Here is a 22,019-nt window from a genome sequence, read left to right as displayed (position 1 = left end):
CGATATTGGGGGGGCTTTACTGTATGTTTTTCTGCAACGTTGGACGAGTCAAGAGGAAACAACTGTTCAAAATGTCTATGCATATTTACATAATGACTTTTTGCAGTGTAATAGAAAAGTAACAGGTAAAAATATTTAAAAATTGACAGGAAGTTAAAGAAAGTATGACCATAATTTGAATTAAGATCAAGATCACTTTACCCTTCATTTTATTAACGGGGCTTTTCCTGATGTGTTAAAAAAAATAAAAACGAAAAAGATATAAGGAAAGTCATCACAAATCTATGAAAATTAATGTTACAACTATAGTGCAGTATGACTTTTCTGACTTTTTCTTTCAAAAGATTACCCAGAGGATTTTATACTGGGGGCTGCACAGTGGCGCAGTGGTTAGCGCCTTGACCTCACAGCGAGAAGGGCCTGGTTTTCTCTGGGCACCCTGGCTTCCCCCCACAGTCCAAAAAATGCTTCATAGGTTGATTGATCACTCTAAATTGTCCCTAGGTGTGACTGTGAGTGCGTATGTATGGGAGAGTGATAGTGTGGCCCTGCAACAGACCGGCAACCTGTCCGGGGTGTACTTCGCCTTTAGACTATAGCCTGGTAAGGCCCTGGCAGCTCTGTGACCCTGAAAGGGGAAAAGCAAGTTAAGAAAATGGATGGATCGATTTTACCCTGGAAATGTAACCTGTTATCACAACTTCCATATACTGGACTGTATAATGCACTTTAAAAATAAAACTACTGCAAAGGCAAATACAAATAAATCTAAGTAAATAGATACTGAAGATAACCTGGATCTGAGTTGGACTGTTCGGTTATCTACCAACATGATCTTATTTAAAGGAAGCATTAAAGAAGTTTGGCTAAACTAAATCTCTAGGTTTGAAAATGTAAGGAGGATGTTAAAATGATGTAAATGTATGTATCTGTTTTGATGAACCACATCCAGTGGATAAAAACAGCAAAAGAAAACAGATGATTTCCAGGAATTATGCAGTTCAATCCCAAACGTGGTCCAGATTAGACAGAGGACAAGACATAATTTTCAGGCTTCTGAATGAATGCAAAGTTAAATTTAATAGAAAACCAACAATTTAGCACTGGGTGAAAGAATTGGCTGGCCCTAAATACAGCTGATGGTGATGGGAGACCTGATGGGTGACGGGCGAATTGTCCAGAGTGAACCTGCCTTTGTCTGGCAGGTTTAGGGCTTCCTGTTCGTTGAAGGTGTGACTTGTAGAGGTAGATCTAGACAGGAACAACCAGCTGTCCACCCAACTCCTGGACAAAGACTTGCCCTTGGCATTGCACGTTCAAGCAACCACTTTAAATGAAAAATCTATGGAAGGGCTCATACACAGGGGCAGAGCTACAGGGTGGCAAGGGGAGGCAGCTGCCACCCCAGCAAAAAACTTTGACCCCATATGCCACCCAAATGTTTAACCCTTGTGCTATCCTAGGCACTTAACATTGGGAGTTGGGTCATCTAGACCCACTAGACAGTGCGCTGAACCTTTTTCTTCAATGATTTGGGATCTTCATTGGTGTCCACGGGTTACATGAAATCTTTCCACCTTTATTCACCTTTGTCATGGTAGGGAGAACATGTCAAAGTAAGGGTGGGGTCATCTAAGATAGCACAAGGGTTAAGTCAACATTGACAAAGACCCCTTGATGCCAACAGGGACGTTCTCGCCTCAAAATAGTTTGGTTCAAAATGCCATCTGTAAATCTTCACTCGATTTACATTAAAACCCTAGGAACCTTTTTCAAGCATTAGTGTCTTGTAGGAAGGGTCAGAGACGACGCACTATCCCGTTGTTGTTTACAAAGACCAGCCCACGCTGGAGCTTTTTTTTCAGCTGACAATTTCACAAAATGTTCCAATCAATGTAAGTTTCGCAAAAGTGAAAATATTGAAAATATTTTAAATCTTATATATAAATGATTATGTATCTCACCATAACATTAAGCAGTAAAGTAGTTATGAACAATAATTTTTAAAGATTTGAGATGATTTGGGTTTGGCAAGCTGCAGGTTACCAAGAAAACGGCCCGTTGTAAATACGGCATCGCATCTAAGCAGCATTTAACACTTCCACAGAGTATTTATAGTCATTTTAGAAATGTTTTGGTGGGATAAATGTGATTTCTGTCCATTATTGTTCTTCAGGTCTGGTCTAAAAATGAACGATGCTTCAGTCCATCACATAGACCGTGGCGCAGCGCTCCACCATAGGTTAGTAAGACAGTTGTCTCCGTGACTGTGGAGAACATGATGAAGAATTCCCTCCGTGACCAGTAAGTGATTACAAAATAATTTTGTGCAGAGATTCACCTTGTTGTGATCATTATAAATGTAACTGTGTAAACACATTAAATAGATGAAAAGGCTGTTCTTTTTCTAATTTTTTTTTTCTTCAAAACTAGGTGATCAGAAGACTGATGAGACGGATCATAAACATCAAAGCCCACTAGTGCTGAAGCTGCAGGACAGAAACCAGCAGCTATGCCAATCCGCTGAACGGCAGTTTGAGAGGAAGAACCGCTGAGGTACCGCCAAATCCATTCCTGCACAGGAAGTCTACACAGATGCTGAGGGGCACTGACCAGTGGTGGTAAATGAGCGTAAATGATTTTCACAGTAAAAGAGCCAAACTAGCATGTGGACTGGAGAGAGCAACATTCATCTTTGCTCACACAAAAACAGCAACTGCTTTACTGTATTTCACAATTAAACTCAAGCAATGCACACTTTATGTATTTATTGTACAAAAACACTGAGTAAAAGTAAAGCTAGATAAAGCTGGAGTAAAAATACTGGAAATAAATGTGTTGCCTGGAAGAAAAAGCCTGGTGAAAGAATTGCGAAATTCTTCAAACTGCAGGTGGTGGACATGTGCTAGTATCTGGTAGCGACAGTCCAGTGTCAATACCATGGGCTAAACATGCTTCACATGCTCGGTGTGAATGCAGCTTGAGAGAGATGATGAAACACAAAAAGAAGATGAGGTGGAGAAAAAGGGCCGCAGGTAAACCAACAGAAATGTTCTACATTTAAAATGTATGTAGAGACGGATTCCATTCTAAAGAAACAGTAAATCCAACACTTTTAGTGAAAAGTCTCTTGAATACTTTCATTTTGATTTTATGAGACACCAAAGCAGCCCAGCAGAAATAAAAGTTAACACGAAGAGGTCAGTAATTAAAAAAAAAAGTAAAAAGAATTTTACTCAGAAAATAATCTGCTGTGAGTTTTCCAGTTTAAAAAAAAACAAAAAACTTAAGCTTTAAATAAATTATTAAACAATAAATATTCTAACTATTGGTAACATCTGATTTTGCTGCCAAACCCTAACCCTATTTCATACATGTATGTATAACAGTCGTAATAGAAATGTTCTTATTTATTATAAAAAATAAGTGAAATAAAAAATAAAAAAAATCTAAAAAAAATCTGAAACATTTTCATACTTCCATCCACTTGGATCCACCACGAGTATAACATGTTTGGGGTTGAATGACAGTGTGGTGCAAATGTGGGAGCTGATGGTTTGCAGCCAAATGGCTGCCAAGGACTTAGGTTACATTGTCTAAAGGGGAAAAAAAAACATAAAGATGGAACAGCAAGCTGAAGCAGCAGACATCACAAACATTTGGGTTTGTTTACAAGGTGCAAGCTCTTTGGTTTGCAAACTAAAATTCATTTCAAAACAAATATTGAGAGCAAGACACAGTTAAAAGAGTAATATCTAGTTTATTATCTTAGTTTCTGTGTCTTGTCTTTTCTGTTGCACAGGTGCAGGAACTTGGAGGAGATGTTAGGGTCGCCTTCCCTTAGTTCTGTCACACAACACTTTCAAACTGATTCCTTTTCAAGAGTGACACCCTTTTTGTCCCTGCATTTGTTTTACCAGGCCAAGGTTTTGTGAGGTCACATCCTGTGAAACGGGCTTCCACCAAACAGGTATACAGCTCAGATCAGCTTTGTAGAAAATGTCCACACCCAAAATACATTTAGAATCATACATACAAGCTTTCAAATCTTGAAAAACGGTAGTGTAACTACTGCAATTTGTATAAAAACAAGTACAATCCATCCATTTAACTTCTTTCACTCTTCCATGACCGAGTCCCGGGGGCAGCAGTCTGACTCTCCAGCGTGTTCTGGGTCTTCCCTGGGGCCTCCGCCGAATGAGACATGCTAAGGGCACCTCCGCTGGGAGGCATCCAAGAGGCATCTGAACCAGATGCCTGACCCACCTCAACAGGCTCCCCTTGATGTGGAGTGGCTCTACTTCGAGCTCTCTCACAGTGACTGAGCTCTTCACCTTATCTCTAAAGGAGCGCCCAGCCACCATACGGAGGAAGCTCATCATCCGCTTGTATTCAGGACCTCGTTCTTTCGGTCATTAGGTGAGAACTTGAACACAGATCAACCGGTAAGTTTAGAACTTTGTTATCTGACTCAGCTGTCTATTCACTACAATGGACCGGCACAGCGTCCGCATCAATCTCCCTGTCGATCTTACATCCGGATTCCTTCCCTCGTGAATAAGACCCCAAGACACTTAAACTCCTCCACCTGGGGCAGGAGCATCACCCAGAGAGGGCCAACTACCTTTCTCTGGTCAAGAACCATGACCTCAAAAAAGCGTGCTGACCCTCATCCCAGCCACTTCACACTCGGCTGCAAACCTCCCCAATGCATGCTGGAGGTCCTGGGTTGATGAAACCAACAGGACACCATCATCTAAAAAGAGCAGAGAGGAAATACTGTAGTCCTCAAACCAAACAAACACCTATTGTTATTAGCTATAAAAGAACTCTAAAGAAATTGTTTGTTTGAAAAAACTTTTGAACCATCCATTTAAAAATTATTGCTATTTTTGCATTTTAACAACATTATTAACTTATACTGTGGGGATTGTGTTTTGCCCCCAAGCAAATTAAACTATCATCTAACAATGAAGACAACAATTGTGTTTGGCTGGCCGACAAAAGAGGAAACATCTCCTCCTGCAGCTCACTAGGGCTTAACTTAAGTGCCTCATCCGACATCATTGTGGGTCACCAGTGACAGAAATGTAAGGGGGTGATAAATAGGGCCATTTTAGAGGGGTGACGAGAAGTATAAGCTCCTTCAAACAGGGATCAGGTGGTAAACAGGATAAGGAGTGGCTAGGTTCATGAAAAGTACCTCAAACCGTGGATCCTCCAGACGCTCACTTTTATGACAAGGGTTGCTTTCCTTCGTCTTTCTTCACAGACTCGCTGGCTCTTCCTCAAGGGGCATCAATCACGGCGCCTCTCATCGCCACAAACCATTCAAGTTGCCTGCCCCGTGCCCTAAAAAAGAATGGCCTGTCATTTCTATGGTTAAATTCAATCCCATCCACTTGAACATGCATCGACAGGGACCCGTCGGGACGAGAGCGTCATTCATCACAGCACAGCTGCTGTTGTTGCTGTGCATAGCGGTTTACTTGTGTGTGCATGGCAGAAGCCCAGATTTGTCTTGGAGACGCCAGGGAAAGATGATAGGAGAGCAACGTGATCGGCAAAGCAATAGAGCATTTAAGGTTGCATCAGACAGCATGAGATTATGATTTTTTCCCCTTTTGTTCTGTCTCAGAGGCAAGAGCAGAGCACAGCTGTAGCCGTCCTTCACTAAAGCCTCCTCCCTCCATTCTCCCTTCACACAGCTTCAGTGCTGGTATTTTCAGGGTCACAATGGATTCCTGGAAAATAAACTGTATCAGGTCTCATTTCTGTACATTTCCACATATCTCTGCGTGTTTTATTTCCTTGTATTAGTCATAAAAACAAATCTCACAGTGGATTTCTTGCATTACCTTTTAAGAAAATTATTAGTAAAATAATCCAAACTGTTACCCCACTAGAGTTACGCTGCCAGGTATACTGCATTATAGATTATGATGGTGGTAGGTGGAAGAAAGAATATTCTAACTTAAAGACATTGATTTAATAGAGTAACATTGCATTAGTATTGTTTTTTTACTGTTTGTACCACAAAAAAACCATCAAACTGAAATGTGTCAGCAGTGTTTTGTCCTTTGTAGCTCTGGAGTAGTAAATAAAATATTCAAACTGTACTGTTGTTTTGGTCTTTCAAGGCTTATATCCAGCTTTTAATCAAATTTGTCCTTTGCATTTTTGGGCCTATTCCTGAAAAATTGTGAACACTTTTTATGAAACCTTTTCCAGTTGTCACAGTTGCAGTAACTAATGTTTCATACAACAAATGGAGTTTTACTATTATTTGCCTTAAATTTTAAACATTCCTTTAACTTATGAACATAAGTTGACCAATAAATCCATTAAATACATTTAATAAATCGGCAAGGCGTTTGGTATTTTCAGGCATATCTGTATCAGCCTAATTTAAGCGATTCAATAAGCCTTTAAGAGGTCAAATTAAAATGTGATTGTTTTGGTTCAAATACAGCAATGCCACTCCTAATTGGCCCTAATTGTTCTGTCTACTGTGCCATCTGATTGGTTACAAAGACCATACAGGCTAGAACCAACCCAAGCTGCATGAGCAAAGGCAAGCGGGTCAGAAGTAGGGTCCTCACACAGGTTTTTAGCAGGGAAAAGCCACAGAAAGAAGCCCAACATCAATTGTTGAAGACATGTAAACACCCTAAAATCTCCAGAAATTGTACGAAAATTTCCAGTCGTCTACACCTCACACCTACTAGTAGCATTTAAATAAAGTTAAGTGTTGGAATTTGCGTTTATAAAAATGTTGTTGCCAATATTTTTTTCTTTTACTGCAAATGAATACTGATTGACAAACATTGATTATCAACCTCCTTCACTAAAAGTAATAAGTGGTATTGAACAAGTGAATTGGTAGATCACTACCTTTGAATGGCACATCTTTTAAAACGTACAACCGATAAAGCTTTCACACTGGGTTCTAACTCTACATCAGTTATTCTTCTCAGATGTCGTGGGGAAAATGTGTCTATTGGTGATGACGGAAGAAGGCACTTGATATTTGATTATAAAAGGACGAATAGAAAGTTTTCTGCTTTGTGTTTTTTTTTTATTAAGTGTCAGTTGTGGTGTGCAAGCTGGATCACTTCCAAACTATGCAAGCACGCCAGTTTGACTTGCTTGTGAGTGGCTTAAAGTAATGAGGCGGCCCAAAACACTGACATAATATTATGCAGCAATTTCATATTTCAGGTGGGGCAGCAGTGGCTCAGGCGGTTGAGCAGGTCGGCGAATGATCGGAGGATCGGCGGCTCGATCCCCACTCCTCCCAGCAAATCATTTTTGTGTCTTTGGGCAAGACACAAACCTGACACTAGCTGCCTCTAGTGTTGCTCCACCGGTGTGTGAATGCGTATGAATGTTCCGATGATGGTCAGAGTGGCCAAAGGCGCGCACTGACAGCCATGCTTCTGTCAGTCTGCCCCAGGGCAGCTGTGGCTTCATCAGTAGCTAACCATCACCAAGTATGAACGAGGAGTGAATGAATAATGGACACATTGTAAGCGCTTTGAGTGTCTGAAAAAACGCAGATATATCTAATCCATTATTATTATAATTGTAATTATAATTATTATGTCTTTTTGGCGTGTACTTGGCATTTACTTGCATGGCGCTTTACTACTTTGTTTTAAGGCCCGGAGCACTTGACAGTCACAGTCCCATTCACCCATGCAAACAGATTCACACACTGATGGCAGCCCCACTGCCATACACTGGTGCCAACCTGTATACCTTCAGCCACAGCCAATCACCTTTCACTGATTTGCACAGGTGGTTTGGCAGAGATTTTCACGCCGGATGCCCTTCCTGACACGACCCTGTATTGTATCCAAGCTAGGGACTGGCACAGGAGGACTCAGACTTGTAACTTCCATGATTCTTATAAATACTTCCTGATACGCTAACCACACGCATGAAAATTGGTACATTCTATTTTCTAATAAGGAATAAAACGAAAGCAATCCGAATCAGGACTGAGGTGAATATTTCACCCAACTGTTACTGAGAATTTGATCAGAACTTGTGCAGTAAATACACGTAAAAGAACATTGTTGCCAAGTTGTGTTATTATAAAATGTAATTTTTTTTTGCTTCAAGTATGCTTTTACAGTCCAATATTGCACATTTCATACACATTTTTGACAGAAGAAATTTATTTTTTTTGTCTTTCAGCAGTTTGGTCTGCAACTAAGGCCAGTGCATGCTTAAAAATAATAGCAACCCTGGGTCTCAAATTTTCTCCAAATCACTTTTCATGATAAAACATTCAGAGTCTGGTGCTCACTATGTTACTTTCCACGAAGACGGTCATGTTTCTGCAGGCCTTTTTTGTGCCCAGCAGGTGTGTGCCATTAATCAGGGGTGTCTCTGTGTCCCCTTTGTCGGCTGAGAGGGAAATATTCCCTCCTGCTAAAGTGTTTGGCCCCTCAGGGGAAGCCAGGCACAAACAGTTATGAAGCTTTATTGGACTTATATATCTGTTTTATGTATTAGCAGGCACATAGCTGTGAAATATTTACATTATTCTAGACACAGGCGAGAAGAGTTCACAAAGTGCCCGCAATCTAAAAACAATAAAGAACAGTCTATCTCTTTATCGCTGCCATTTTATGAAATGACTTCAGGCAGGAGATGATTTTATTGCAGAAAAGTGGAGAGTCCAGAGCTTTCTGCTTTTTTCTTGGAGTCCTTTAAGGTTTCTGCTTTTATGAAGTGCATTTTAATGCTGCACCAAAACAGAAGAGCTATCCTTTTTAGGGAAAAAGCAAGGCTGTCATGCAGTGTGCAGCTGATAAATCATTCACTTACAGCTAAGCTCTATTTCAGCCTACTTCTAAAGCAAAAATAAATAAATAAATAAATAAATAAATAAATAAATAAAACTACTGAAGATGATGCCCCTCAACTAAATTGTATTAGAAGTCTCCTTGTTGCCAATTTTGACAGGGCTCACTAGTTATTTAACCAAGCTTCACTAACTCTTAAACAAATTTGACGCAGTGGTGTATTTTATTAAACAAAGCTGTGTATGCGACATGTAGAGTTTTTATTTAAAAGTCATTTTTAAGATGAATTTTTTTAAGGTGTTCTCTTTCAAAAATATTTGTGTCAGTGGAGCACCTTAGTTTTTTTTATTGTTTTGTTTTTTAATTGTCTTGTATGGAGTCCTATACTGTTCATAATTAAATAAATAATTAATTAATTAAATAAATAAATATGACCTCATGCAAATACACAATCAACCAATAAATCTCTCATAAATATATAAAAAGATCATGAAATTGTGAAAAACCTGCACACAGATTTTAAACAAGCCATTGTATTATTCAATATATTTCATTTTGCTTTAAAAACCTGTTCATTATTTTAAAACAGCATTTTAATCATGTGGAATATTGTCATAATTCTACGTCTTTTTTCAGAACCTTGGATTTCAAAATCAATATTTTCCAAAATGGCTTTGTTTTTATTTCATGTTGCTGTTTTTCAGAATGACTGATTTATTTCATGAAGAGCTTTTTCAGGAGAATGTGTCTGTCTGTCAATCAGTGAAAGTGGGCGGGATCTAAACGCTCATTGGCTCATCCATGGAAATCGACTCATATTCCTCGATTCCCCCTTAGCGGTGTACCAGTCAGAGAGATGTACGGTGGCCCAGAAGGGTCACAACACAACACATTAACTTTACACACAACACATTAACTTTACACACAACACATTAACTTTACACACAACACATTAACTTTACACACAACACATTAACTTTACACACAACACATTAACTCGCAACACAACACATTAACTCGCAACACAACACATTAACTCGCAACACAACACATTAACTCGCAACACAACACATTAACTCGCAACACAACACATTAACTCGCAACACAACACATTAACTCGCAACACAACACATTAACTCGCAACACAACACATTAACTCACAACACAACACATTAACTCACAACACAACACATTAACTCACAACGGAAGTAAAGCTGCAGGGGAAGTGCTTTTATTCTGAAATTTCCACCGGAAGTTAAGCTGAAAAGGAAGTGCTTTTATTCTGAAATTTTCACCGGAAGTTAAGCTAAAATGGACGTGGTTTTATTCTGACACTTTCACCGGAAGTAAAGCTGCAATGGAAGTGCTTTTATTAGGAAATTTCCACCGGCCCTAGCAGCTAACTGCCTAGCAGAAAGTAACTTCACAGTCAGCCTCGGAGGGAGCACGTTTCATCCAAGAGAGAAGCTAGCAGCGGTGAGGATTGTTAAACTCTTCAGAAGTAAGTAAAACAATCATTTATTATTACGATAATGTATTAACTACTGATATGGGCTATTAGAAATGTTTTTAACTGTGAGTTGTTCTTAAAGAGATTTTGCACATTCGAGGTTTGTAGTCTTATCACCGTGGACCCCGCGATGGCTGCCGCAGCCTGAGACTCTACGCAGTTACATGTGCATATCTTTGATCAGATCAAAGGGAAAAATAACCTTATCAGATAACAAACGTGTACACACGGCACACTTTCGGTCTAAATAAATCATTTTGATACGCGCTGAACTTTCTAAAATACCGTAAACGACCTCTAAGAAATTCAGTTCCATCATGAATGTAATTAAACAAAGAAAGCTACGGCAAAGAGCGAGATAGTCTTCTAAATGTGGTTTGATTATTGTTATGAATATTATTAAGGTCCTTTTTGCTCATACATTTCTTAATCTATCGATGCGACCAGTGCTTTATTCTTGGGAGAAGGAAACGTGCCAACAACATAGCCGTGGTTGCCGTCAATGATGCGGTCAAGTGTGCGTGTGTGTGTGGGTGGGTGGGTGGGTGTGTGTGTGTGTGGTGGTGGTGGGGGGGGTGCGTGCGTGCGCGCGTGTTCTCAAGTTTCCTTAGTGAAATCCAAAAATTGCAACCAAAATATAATCACCCATTCTGCTCCGTTTCTGTTTTTATCAGATAATGTTTTGTCCATATTGTGGGATAAACCTTGAGAGGGTGCTCTCCTACTGCGGCTCTTGTGGCAGAAATATCCAGTGTTTAACAAGTCTTCAATCCGAAGGTATACTTAAGTAATTATATAAAGTATTGTATTTTTTTGTGTTGTGTTCTAAATTTTTCTTTAATAAAAAGTATTAGGACAACCAAAACATTTACTTTTTAACATAATACAATCCTGAACAATAAAACCTCACACACATATACATATATACATACATATATATTTAAATGGAGGCATCCTCAAAATATAGTGTAACATTTTTATGGTTAAGAACAAGTGAGGGGTATCCTAAAACATATTAATCAAAATAATTGTGAAATTTTCAGTTTTGTACTTCATTAGTCATTGCTTAAATAACCATATGTGTAAATAATGTATGTACTTTTTTCTAACAACTTTTATTTTTTAATCCAGCAGGTCCTGAAGAAACTACCATGGATGAACTCATCTACAAATATTTCACAGATGGTCATACCTCTGATATAATAGTGGATTTACTAGCAACCAAACACAACATTTCAACTAGCCTCAGCACAGTAAAAAGAAGATTAAGACCTTATCTTATCTGCCATTGAAATGTCCGGTTATCTGCTATGGACACGGAAGAGCTTTTTGAACCCCAGCTCAGTCCTCTCGGCAGCAACATGCGCATTCTGGAGAACACAGCAAGAGGTTTCTGGGCAGACTACCTTTTGGACTGTGAAGGTTAGTTAATATTAAATTTCAAATAATCCCAATTGTCTTTTTTTTTTTAAAAAAAACACATTTTACAATAAATTTGTTTATGTTTACTACTTTTAGAAGATGACAGCTCTGTGACCCTGGAGGAAATCTTAATGTTTGCCACAGGTGTGCCATGCATCCCTCCTGCTGGCATGGATCCTAAGCCACACCTTGAATTTATTGGCAGTTCAATGTTTCCCATGGCGAATACATGTGCCAACACTTTGAAGCTGCCTCTCTTGAATGACTATGACACGTTTAAAACAAATATGAACTTTGGGATTAAGAATTCCCCTGGATTTGGATGTTTTTAAACAGTCTGAAAAAGTCTAAAAAAAATAGCAAAGCAAACGAAAGAAGAAAGACAAGAGTGGTTTTGTTCAGGATGGGGAAATTTATTTTGCTTTTTCAAAGATTTAAAGTATTAAACAAGTGTTTTTTGTTCTGTATTTTTTTATTCCTATTTAAAAATGTTCCAGTGTTTCTGTGTGCCAATGGGTAATAGATGAAAATAAAATGTTTTGACCGTCCACTGTGTTTGTTTTTTACACAAGTGATGATTATAGTTCAGCCATGCCTTTTAGGGTGATGTAGTAATCTACAGCTGACTTCCACTCAATCGGTGGTGTCAGACCACTTTGCCGCTGCAGTTCTTCTAGGTCTTGTAGGTCATCCTCAGCTGAGCTTGCTGGTCCTGGCACTTGTCTTTCAAGCTGGCTCAATGTTTGTGGGGATACCGTGAATCCACAGTTCATCCCACTGAATCTAAAAAAAAACATCCAAGAAATGCCCAAATTAATCAAGTGTCAGCAGTCAAAGCTCTGTCTCTGGTCACCAGCGGGAGCAGTCTCCAGAGTACTAAAGGCTGAATGCGCTGTGATTGCATATCACAGCGCTCACCTCCCAAATGCTGCACACCTGACTCTTGTTCACTTAATCAAACAAAGCATGCTTAAAGCACTGCATTGTAATAGAATACAACTGTGGTTATTACAAACATGGTTTGCAATACGGACCTGTGTGGTAAGTAGTACATCACATCTGGTTTTCCAGAAGGGCACTTAGACAGTCGAACAGGACGGATGATGTGAGTGTTCCATTGGTGCTTGTATTCATCCAGGTCTTTCTGTAGCACACCCAGAAAGCAGTGTCGGAGCAACCTTGTGTGTTCCTGACTCCCACTGAACAGATGGCTCTCCCTCAAATCTCCAAACAGATCCATCCAAAATTGTGTCCTGTTGATATAAATCGGAGCATTTTTTTTCCAGCTATGCAGTTCTGCTATCTTAAATTTTAATCAACAAAAATCCCAATAAGATGACACAATGTATACATAGTAACTTCCACATGTTAAATTCTCAATATATGAGTTTTGATGTGTTTAAAATATTTTTTATTGGGTACAAAAATAGTCTTAAGTTTGGAAGTAAACTTAATTAGCAAATCCAAATTGAGCATTACCTTCATCCCTATTATCCCTTACAGTAAAAATGCCAGGTATAACACAATTATCACACTATGTACACCCATGGCCATAATTTAGAATGAGAGAAATGTTATGTGTTCACAAAGTCTGCTGCTTCAGGGTTTTTAGGTGTTTTGTTAGATGATAGGTATCTGACAAAACTCCTAAAACCCCCGAAGCAGCAGACTTTGTGAACACATAACAGTTCTCTCATTCTCAAAACTTTTGGGCATGGGTGTAGTATAAATGATGACTTAATTAAACAAGACAAAAACCTTTGTCGACGAAAGTATGACCACCAGCTTTCAATTCGCTGGTTTGATGTCGAAGTGCCATACATATGACTTCTGCTTCCAGCGAAGTCATCTGTTTGCTCTGATCTTAAGGAACAATGAAGAGCTGCCATCAGTCCGTTTTCTGTCCCACAGTCTGTGCGGAGGCGCGCTGGGAAAACTCCAAATTCAGCTACACATTTGATATAATTATGAGCAATAACACTAGGATCATTGTTTGACTTTCCACACGTGAGCCACATAATTTTTCGAGAGAAGCCATCAATACAGCCACTTATGGCGATTCCAAATGGTTTCAGTTTGTCATAGCCATCGACATGCCAGACTTCGTTTGGTCCCATTGAATGGTATGCTCTTCTTGCAAATCTTCTCCTAGATCTAGCCTCTATTCCAGATGGGTCAAGTTCTCTCATAAGCTTCATCACATCACTTCTTCTTACTGTAAATGAGTACTTTTGTTTGAGAATCTGCCACATTGCTCGGTAACCTAAAAGCTTCCCAGGTCCCTGAAGCTCCTCTGAAATAGCTGCCTGAACCGCAATAATTGGAGTATAGTTAGTCCTCTTGGTTAAGTCTGCTTCTCTTAATCTTCTTTTTACTGTGCTGAGGCTAGTTGAAATGTTGTGTTTGGTTGCTAGTAAATCCACTATTATATCAGAGGTATGACCATCTGTGAAATATTTGTAGATGAGTTCATCCATGGTAGTTTCTTCAGGACCTGCTGGATTAAAAAATAAAAGTTGTTAGAAAAAAGTACATACATTATTTACACATATGGTTATTTAAGCAATGACTAATGAAGTACAAAACTGAAAATTTCACAATTATTTTGATTAATATGTTTTAGGATACCCCTCACTTGTTCTTAACCATAAAAATGTTACACTATATTTTGAGGATGCCTCCATTTAAATATATATGTATGTATATATGTATATGTGTGTGAGGTTTTATTGTTCAGGATTGTATTATGTTAAAAAGTAAATGTTTTGGTTGTCCTAATACTTTTTATTAAAGAAAAATTTAGAACACAACACAAAAAAATACAATACTTTATATAATTACTTAAGTATACCTTCGGATTGAAGACTTGTTAAACACTGGATATTTCTGCCACAAGAGCCGCAGTAGGAGAGCACCCTCTCAAGGTTTATCCCACAATATGGACAAAACATTATCTGATAAAAACAGAAACGGAGCAGAATAGGTGATTATATTTTGGTTGCAATTTTTGGATTTCACTAAGGAAACTTGAGAACACGCGCGCACGCACGCACCCCCCCCCCCCCACCACCACACACACACACCCACCCACCCACCCACACACACACGCACACTTGACCGCATCATTGACGGCAACCACGGCTATGTTGTTGGCACGTTTCCTTCTCCCAAGAATAAAGCACTGGTCGCATCGATAGATTAAGAAATGTATGAGCAAAAAGGACCTTAATAATATTCATAACAATAATCAAACCACATTTAGAAGACTATCTCGCTCTTTGCCGTAGCTTTCTTTGTTTAATTACATTCGTGATGGAACTGAATTTCTTAGAGGTCGTTTACGGTATTTTAGAAAGTTCAGCGCGTATCAAAATGATTTATTTAGACCGAAAGTGTGCCGTGTGTACACGTTTGTTATCTGATAAGGTTATTTTTCCCTTTGATCTGATCAAAGATATGCACATGTAACTGCGTAGAGTCTCAGGCTGCGGCAGCCATCGCGGGGTCCACGGTGATAAGACTACAAACCTCGAATGTGCAAAATCTCTTTAAGAACAACTCACAGTTAAAAACATTTCTAATAGCCCATATCAGTAGTTAATACATTATCGTAATAATAAATGATTGTTTTACTTACTTCTGAAGAGTTTAACAATCCTCACCGCTGCTAGCTTCTCTCTTGGATGAAACGTGCTCCCTCCGAGGCTGACTGTGAAGTTACTTTCTGCTAGGCAGTTAGCTGCTAGGGCCGGTGGAAATTTCCTAATAAAAGCACTTCCATTGCAGCTTTACTTCCGGTGAAAGTGTCAGAATAAAACCACGTCCATTTTAGCTTAACTTCCGGTGAAAATTTCAGAATAAAAGCACTTCCTTTTCAGCTTAACTTCCGGTGGAAATTTCAGAATAAAAGCACTTCCCCTGCAGCTTTACTTCCGTTGTGAGTTAATGTGTTGTGTTGTGAGTTAATGTGTTGTGTTGCGAGTTAATGTGTTGTGTTGCGAGTTAATGTGTTGTGTTGCGAGTTAATGTGTTGTGTTGCGAGTTAATGTGTTGTGTTGCGAGTTAATGTGTTGTGTTGCGAGTTAATGTGTTGTGTTGCGAGTTAATGTGTTGTGTTGCGAGTTAATGTGTTGTGTTGCGAGTTAATGTGTTGTGTTGCGAGTTAATGTGTTGTGTGTAAAGTTAATGTGTTGTGTGTACATTTAATGTGTTGTGTGTAAAGTTAATGTGTTGTGTGTAAAGTTAATGTGTTGTGTGTAAAGTTAATGTGTTGTGTTGTGACCCTTCTGGGCCACCGTAGAGATGACATCTTACAGCGATGTCTACACGGCTTTGCTGATATTAGAGGATCAAATAGAGACAAACAATCTGTCTGGTGCAAAAGAAGCAAACATCGACGACTCTGTTTTTGTAGTTTGAGGGTTTGTGTGGACCAAACCACAGAGGAGCTCCGGTCGTCCACATCTTGAAGTCCCCCGTTGAAACACTCCTCATTCTCACGCCGTTGACTCAGAGCTCACATCGTGCCTTATGTCGGCTCGCAGGAAGCGAGCTGGCGGACCGACAGAATCAGACCAGGCAGCTGCGCAAAGCGGAACAAGCCTGCTCGGGCCTCCTGAACCTTATGATATTTTTCTATTTTCATTGAGACAATGATTATAAATCAGGTCCTCTGATTTTATTTTCTCGGGGAAAATGTTGAACCTTTCCTGCGATGACGTTTCTGACTGTGGTCGGAAAACACAGCGGAGATCCAGGGTTTGATTTGGGGTTCACTTCCCCGTTCGGACGCCTCCCAGAGCGGGTTAAAAGAACCAGTCTCTATATTAGTTTGGAGGAAACCTTTTTTACTATTACTTCTCCGGGGAACTGGGCAACAGACCCTTAACTTGCGCTCACACACTCACTCTTGCGGTGCCTGGGCGGTCTGATTTACACGTAATTTTAAGACGTAGTTTGACTGCAGGACCTGAAGCAGAGACTCTCTGGGATGATCTCATGACCTCCAACATGGAAACATTGTTATCATGTAGAACTATTCAAAATAGATAAACCTGATCTTTTAACACTCCGTGTGCATTGTGCATCCATGCATTGTTACTGAGATAGGCACAGGCAACCGATCCATGTGGCAATCAGGCTAAAACATTAGCTGGTAGACGGACGATAGATGAGCTGTTTTCCAAACTGGAATTTTTGTCAGGATTCACAATGTGAAAATTATGTAAGAATCCAAAATTGTTGGGGTCATTTCAGTCACCGCTGTTGTAAGATGTGAGTCATCATGGTAGCTTTTGTGAAGCCATCAGCCACAGAAACAAAGCTTTTGAAAGTTTATCGGTGAGACCTGAGCTTGATCTGGAAATGAAGCAAAATAATGACTTTGTCTGACTTGCTGGAGCTCAGCTGGTGAAACCAGCAGTCTGGCAACCTTGTCATTTTAATTATTTGATCACACACACAAAATATTTTTAGCTGAAACTTTATTTGACCTCAGGCTAGCTAACTATAGACTATCAGTGGTTGAAGAAGACATTTGTTGTTTTTGTTTTATATTGAAAACATTATTAGTACAAATAAACCATACAACTACATCAGTCCTGGAGTGAAAATTGTATTTTTTGTGTTTAGGGAATTGGTTCAGAACAGTTGTTGATTCTTACTAGAGCAAGAGAAAAAACAACTGTCTTTATATTTCTTTGAGAAAAGTTACAGTATGTTCACACCGGCCCCTGCATGTTCAAGCGAACATTCCCAATAAAAAGTCTATGTAAATATGCCTGAATGAGCCTTTTGGGCTTCCAAATTCTTGCGCTTACGTATAACTATCTAAATTTTTTTTTCAGGGCAGTATGTGTGAACGTAGTTAAAGACTGACTGTGTGTTCACAGGGTTCACAAAGGAAGATTAGTTTCACCTAAAGTTTCAATCAGATTAAACAAATGTGCTGTTGTTCACAGCAATAGGAAATTTGATGAAAAATGTTGGCAGAGTATTGGAGGCACACATGTTCTAAATTTAACATGTTCACATTTACCAGTGAATACATAGTTCATGTAAAAAGTTTAATTATCAGGTTCTTTATTGAACTTGATCAAACAAAGCTATAGCCTATACTAGCTTTTAGTAATTTGATTTAAGTAATCCATTATGTTTAGAATCAATACAAAACATGATAAGCTAAGCATGGTAATCACCAATAGAGTAATGATAACTTTCTCAAAATAAATGAAATGATACAGAATGATAAACCCATAACTTTATGAACAGAGTGAAGCCCTGTGTCCTCAGCTGTAACTGTGGTCTGAATTCGTCCCCGTTGTCTTTGAATAGGAAGCAGGGATGTGTCTGTCTGACAGGCTGAAGTCGAGCTGTGCACACACAATTCCCAGGGGACCAAACAGAGTAAATACCAATAACCAGTAAATGAATTATTTATACTACTTTGTAATCTTTAAGGAAAAAAGTTTGAACTCAATCAAGTTAACAAATTTTACTTTTTCATTTGTTTTTATTTTATTTTCTAATATATTTAGCTATTTTTTGCTTCTTTTTCTAAGAAGTATTATTTTCTTTTTTTAACAGCGTTAAAGTCACCGCCTCTACAGAAACCTTCAACCAAAACATCATCATCATTTCACAAAGAGAATATGAAAGTAAAATAAATATTGAAACAATCCTGCTGAGACATTTTGAATGAGGAAAAACAAAGGTTGATCTATTAAAACCACAAAAATATTTTTGTATTTCTTTTATTATTACAGCTATAATTTTTGACAAAAATTAACTTATTCAATTTTTTTTTTTTTTTTACAAATATATGTTGAACTTTGAAACGTCTTTGCAAAGTTCCTTTGTTTAGTCACCTTGAAGAAAATGAGTAAAGAACAAGTAAAATGAAATCTTTATTTATGTGTCAAGAACACATGCATTCCAGATCCTTTTTGAAGATTGTGGTACATCATGGTCATGTGTTTTCTTCACCATGCGAGTGATGTGTGATTATATTGGTGTTTCCCACAAATGGCCTGAACAGACACAACACATGTGCCTTCTTCAGCGAATAGCTGTCGCTCCTATGACCAAACCACCTCCCCCTCACCATCCTGACACACAGAAGAATATTGTGCACAAGATGAATGCAATCTGGAGCATTTCAACTGCCCCTCCGAATTCACTATGCTGGACGTAATTGGGTGACCAGATGAATAAAGTTTATGCACGGAAGTACAAATTGCTCGGCGAATAGACAGTCCCACATTTAGATAGATAAGACAAGTGCAAACCATTTACACATTCCACATTTTTCTCTTGTGTGCAATCATGTCAGCTGAACCATAAGGAAACAGTTCAGTGTGTGAGCAAATCAAGAATCAATGTAATGATATGGCCCATTAAGTTATGAAATGAGGTTCCCCACAAATTGTTTTGCTTCGAGTAGATTTCTCCAAACAGGTCCTTCTGTAATGGGCTGGAAAGACAAACACCTCTATCAGCAAGTCAGCTTCATACTCACATTTGGTTTGTGATTTTAGGTTTGTTGCTTAAATACTTCTTTTTGTTTGCTTTTTAGATAATGCAATAAAAAGTGCCACTAATGGAACACAGGATTGGGGATAAACAATGTTTCTTTTGGTGTCAAAATTTTAGAAAAAATGTTATTTTTTAAAGTTTTTATAGGGTCGCTTATTAGGTAATTAACCTACCAAACATCACAAAGTCAAACTGTATATACGGTCACATGCACCACAAGTCACTGAGTTAATGTTCCATAACACTGTAATTATACACATGGAATGCAATCCCTTTAGGAATGGTCATCATAAACAGTCAGGTATGGCTGCTTGGTATTTAAACTACCTGTCTATTTTTATTAAGATGAGGGCATCTTGTTTCCACTCATTCAATTGAAACTAAAACATAAACTGAGGTACTAAATTCAAATTTAGAGAACACATTTTTTTTTGTAACACATCACTTGCTGCAAACTTTACAGGTGAGTCGTGTGTTCATTGTGCTTTGGGAAAAAGCATGTTCACTTATAGTGCCTGATGTAAATTGAGCTGTCTTCCCCTTAACGTATTTATTCCTGGCAGCAGCTAAACAGAGCTTTGAGAAATATATTTATTTATACGCTTGGGTATTTAAGAAGAGTGTCTTCGCCATCACATGTGCATAATATTATTTAGAGCATAAAAAAAGAAAGATAAAACGCACATCACATCTGCTACATGATGAAAAGGTCTTAGCAAGAGCTTTTCAGAAATTCATAAAATCCCAAACACTTAATGTGGAGGGCCTGATACAGATGAGATATTAGCATTTCACAAAGAAACACAAAAATATGTAAGTATACAGGTCAATAAAAAATGCCATTTGTCTGTTAATATTTGTAAAAAAGTAGTCATGGAAAAAAATATTGTGCACAGCACTTCAAGTCACTCTACTGGACAAGCATATTTAGTGGGAAAAATCATGTGAAGCTTAAACAGACCCAATCCATAACCTCATCTCTACCAAAGTCTTTCAAACATGCATTTTATGCATTCCCTCTTCATTTATACTGCAGATGCTCAGTATTTTCTGAGCTGTTTTTCCACTACAACATCCTCAGGTGATCTTATTAATGTTTCTTCACGTTGCCCAGATTTTTAAGGAGCATCGTCTCTGATTAGATATGTGGAAGAGTGGTTGTTTTCTAGTCAGAAAATCAAAGCCTTGATTCCCAGTCCCTCAACAAGTTGAAATAAATATGCTAGCTCAAAACAATGAACCTCATTATTCTCCGAGAGACTATGATTGCAGAGAAGAGAGGAGAAAAAAAAGCCACATGCTGTAGAGCATATAGGAAGGGCTGTATGAGAGTTGGAAGAAACCCACTGCAAAGAGTCCTAAGGGACCTCAATAAGGTTGGCTCCTTCAACATGAATGGCAGAGTCAACAAATTACAACAGGTTTTTTTGACCAAGACTTAGGTAATCAATGTAGTTTGATAAATACCAATAAAAGTGATAGTGGAACATCCATATATCCATATCCATAATAATAAATACAGAAAAAAAATTCTAAACTAGAAATATTCAATATACTCAATTACAAATTTAGTGTTAAATCTATTGCCGGTTGCCTGTCTGATACATTTCACATACAAATACTTTACAGAACTTCATTAACACCATGTAAAAAAGTTGTTTCTTTTCTTCTTCGGAAGTCTGCTTGATGTATTTTCCGGACTATAATGCACGCCGTCAATGAATGATCTTTTTTAAAATTTATGACAATGATAGGGCGGATCAAACTATAAAACGCTTTGAGTACGTAAAACAGTGAGAAATAAGTCCGTCAGTCAGACTTTATAAACTCTGGGACATAACATATTTACAATACCTATAACTTGTTTGGAACATGTAAAGAACAGACTGACACTGAAACAAATGCTACTGTGACTACGCTAACTCCCAACCTGTCAAGCACCAAGTAGAAAATAAAGAAAATCCGACGATGTTACCAGTCACGTGCGGTGAGGTTAATGGCTGGTGAGGCACTGACGTCATCAGTCAGATTTACAAACATATGAACCATACTGAGTAACTTATTCACCATTTAATTGACAACAGTTAACGTGTTTTGTTTAAAATATAATTTCAACATGTTTTTTTTCATATACAAACTGCAGCATAGAAAAAAGCACAAACGTTATTATCGTCTTACCTTTACTTGTAAATAAAGTCCATACGCCGCTCCTTCTGAAGAAAATGACTTGCCGCTTGCTATCACTTATTCTAGTATTTTTTAGCGTCATAATCTCACGGCTCACCGGCGCCCCCTAACATGAGGCACGAGAATGTCTGGCCTCACCCAGCGGCTTTTTCGCCGGCGTTTAGCGCTCAGCACAAGAAACACGTCCCTCACATACAGTTATTTATAAAAACAAACACTGTACATCATATACATCTGCTAAATTATGTAAACTCAGCTCATATAGTACAAGTGATATGAGACAGCAGTACCGTCTGACTGCATAGGTATTGTGCAATCCAAGGTGAGGCTCAGCGGGCTGGTGCCTCATCGCACGTCACTTAGTATCTGAACGGCAAATGCGGAAATTCAGCGATTTTGAAAAGAAAAAACGCCCAAAAATGGTACATTTAAATGGAAAATGACTGCAAAGCACAAATTACTGATTAAATATAATAATTGAATTTATTTTTTCTCTTTTCTTCCCATAATGACAGGTGAGGCACAGCCTCACCTGCCTCTCCTGACTGCAC

General features: G+C 38.5%; 1 protein-coding gene and 2 long non-coding RNA genes across 4 annotated transcripts in view; 1 reads left to right on the top strand and 2 right to left on the bottom strand.

Moving 5' to 3' along the window:
• Positions 1-22,019, bottom strand: part of dnai1.2 (dynein, axonemal, intermediate chain 1, paralog 2) — a 395,863-nt gene that overhangs the window by 336,876 nt on the left and 36,968 nt on the right. The gene's annotated exons all lie outside the window — the stretch shown is intronic.
• LOC105358713 (uncharacterized) lies at positions 10,127-11,666 on the top strand. The gene is made up of 3 exons (XR_002873291.2): positions 10,127-10,317; positions 11,001-11,103; positions 11,458-11,666. It is a non-coding gene; the product is annotated as an uncharacterized LOC105358713 (long non-coding RNA).
• LOC111947453 (uncharacterized) lies at positions 12,141-15,576 on the bottom strand. 2 transcript variants are annotated; one of them, XR_013656190.1, is made up of 5 exons: positions 15,386-15,576; positions 14,600-14,702; positions 13,507-14,245; positions 12,783-13,001; positions 12,141-12,531 (listed from the first exon to the last, which is right to left on the bottom strand). It is a non-coding gene; the product is annotated as an uncharacterized LOC111947453 (long non-coding RNA). The 2 variants fall into 2 exon arrangements; XR_013656191.1 differs by having other exon boundaries at positions 13,507-14,242.

This window comes from Oryzias latipes, chromosome 5 (assembly GCF_053564925.1).
Source record: "Oryzias latipes strain Hd-rR chromosome 5, Olatipes_Hd-rR_3.1".
NCBI classification, from domain to species: domain Eukaryota; kingdom Metazoa; phylum Chordata; class Actinopteri; order Beloniformes; family Adrianichthyidae; genus Oryzias; species Oryzias latipes.
This window is presented reverse-complemented; position numbering and strand designations above follow the sequence as displayed.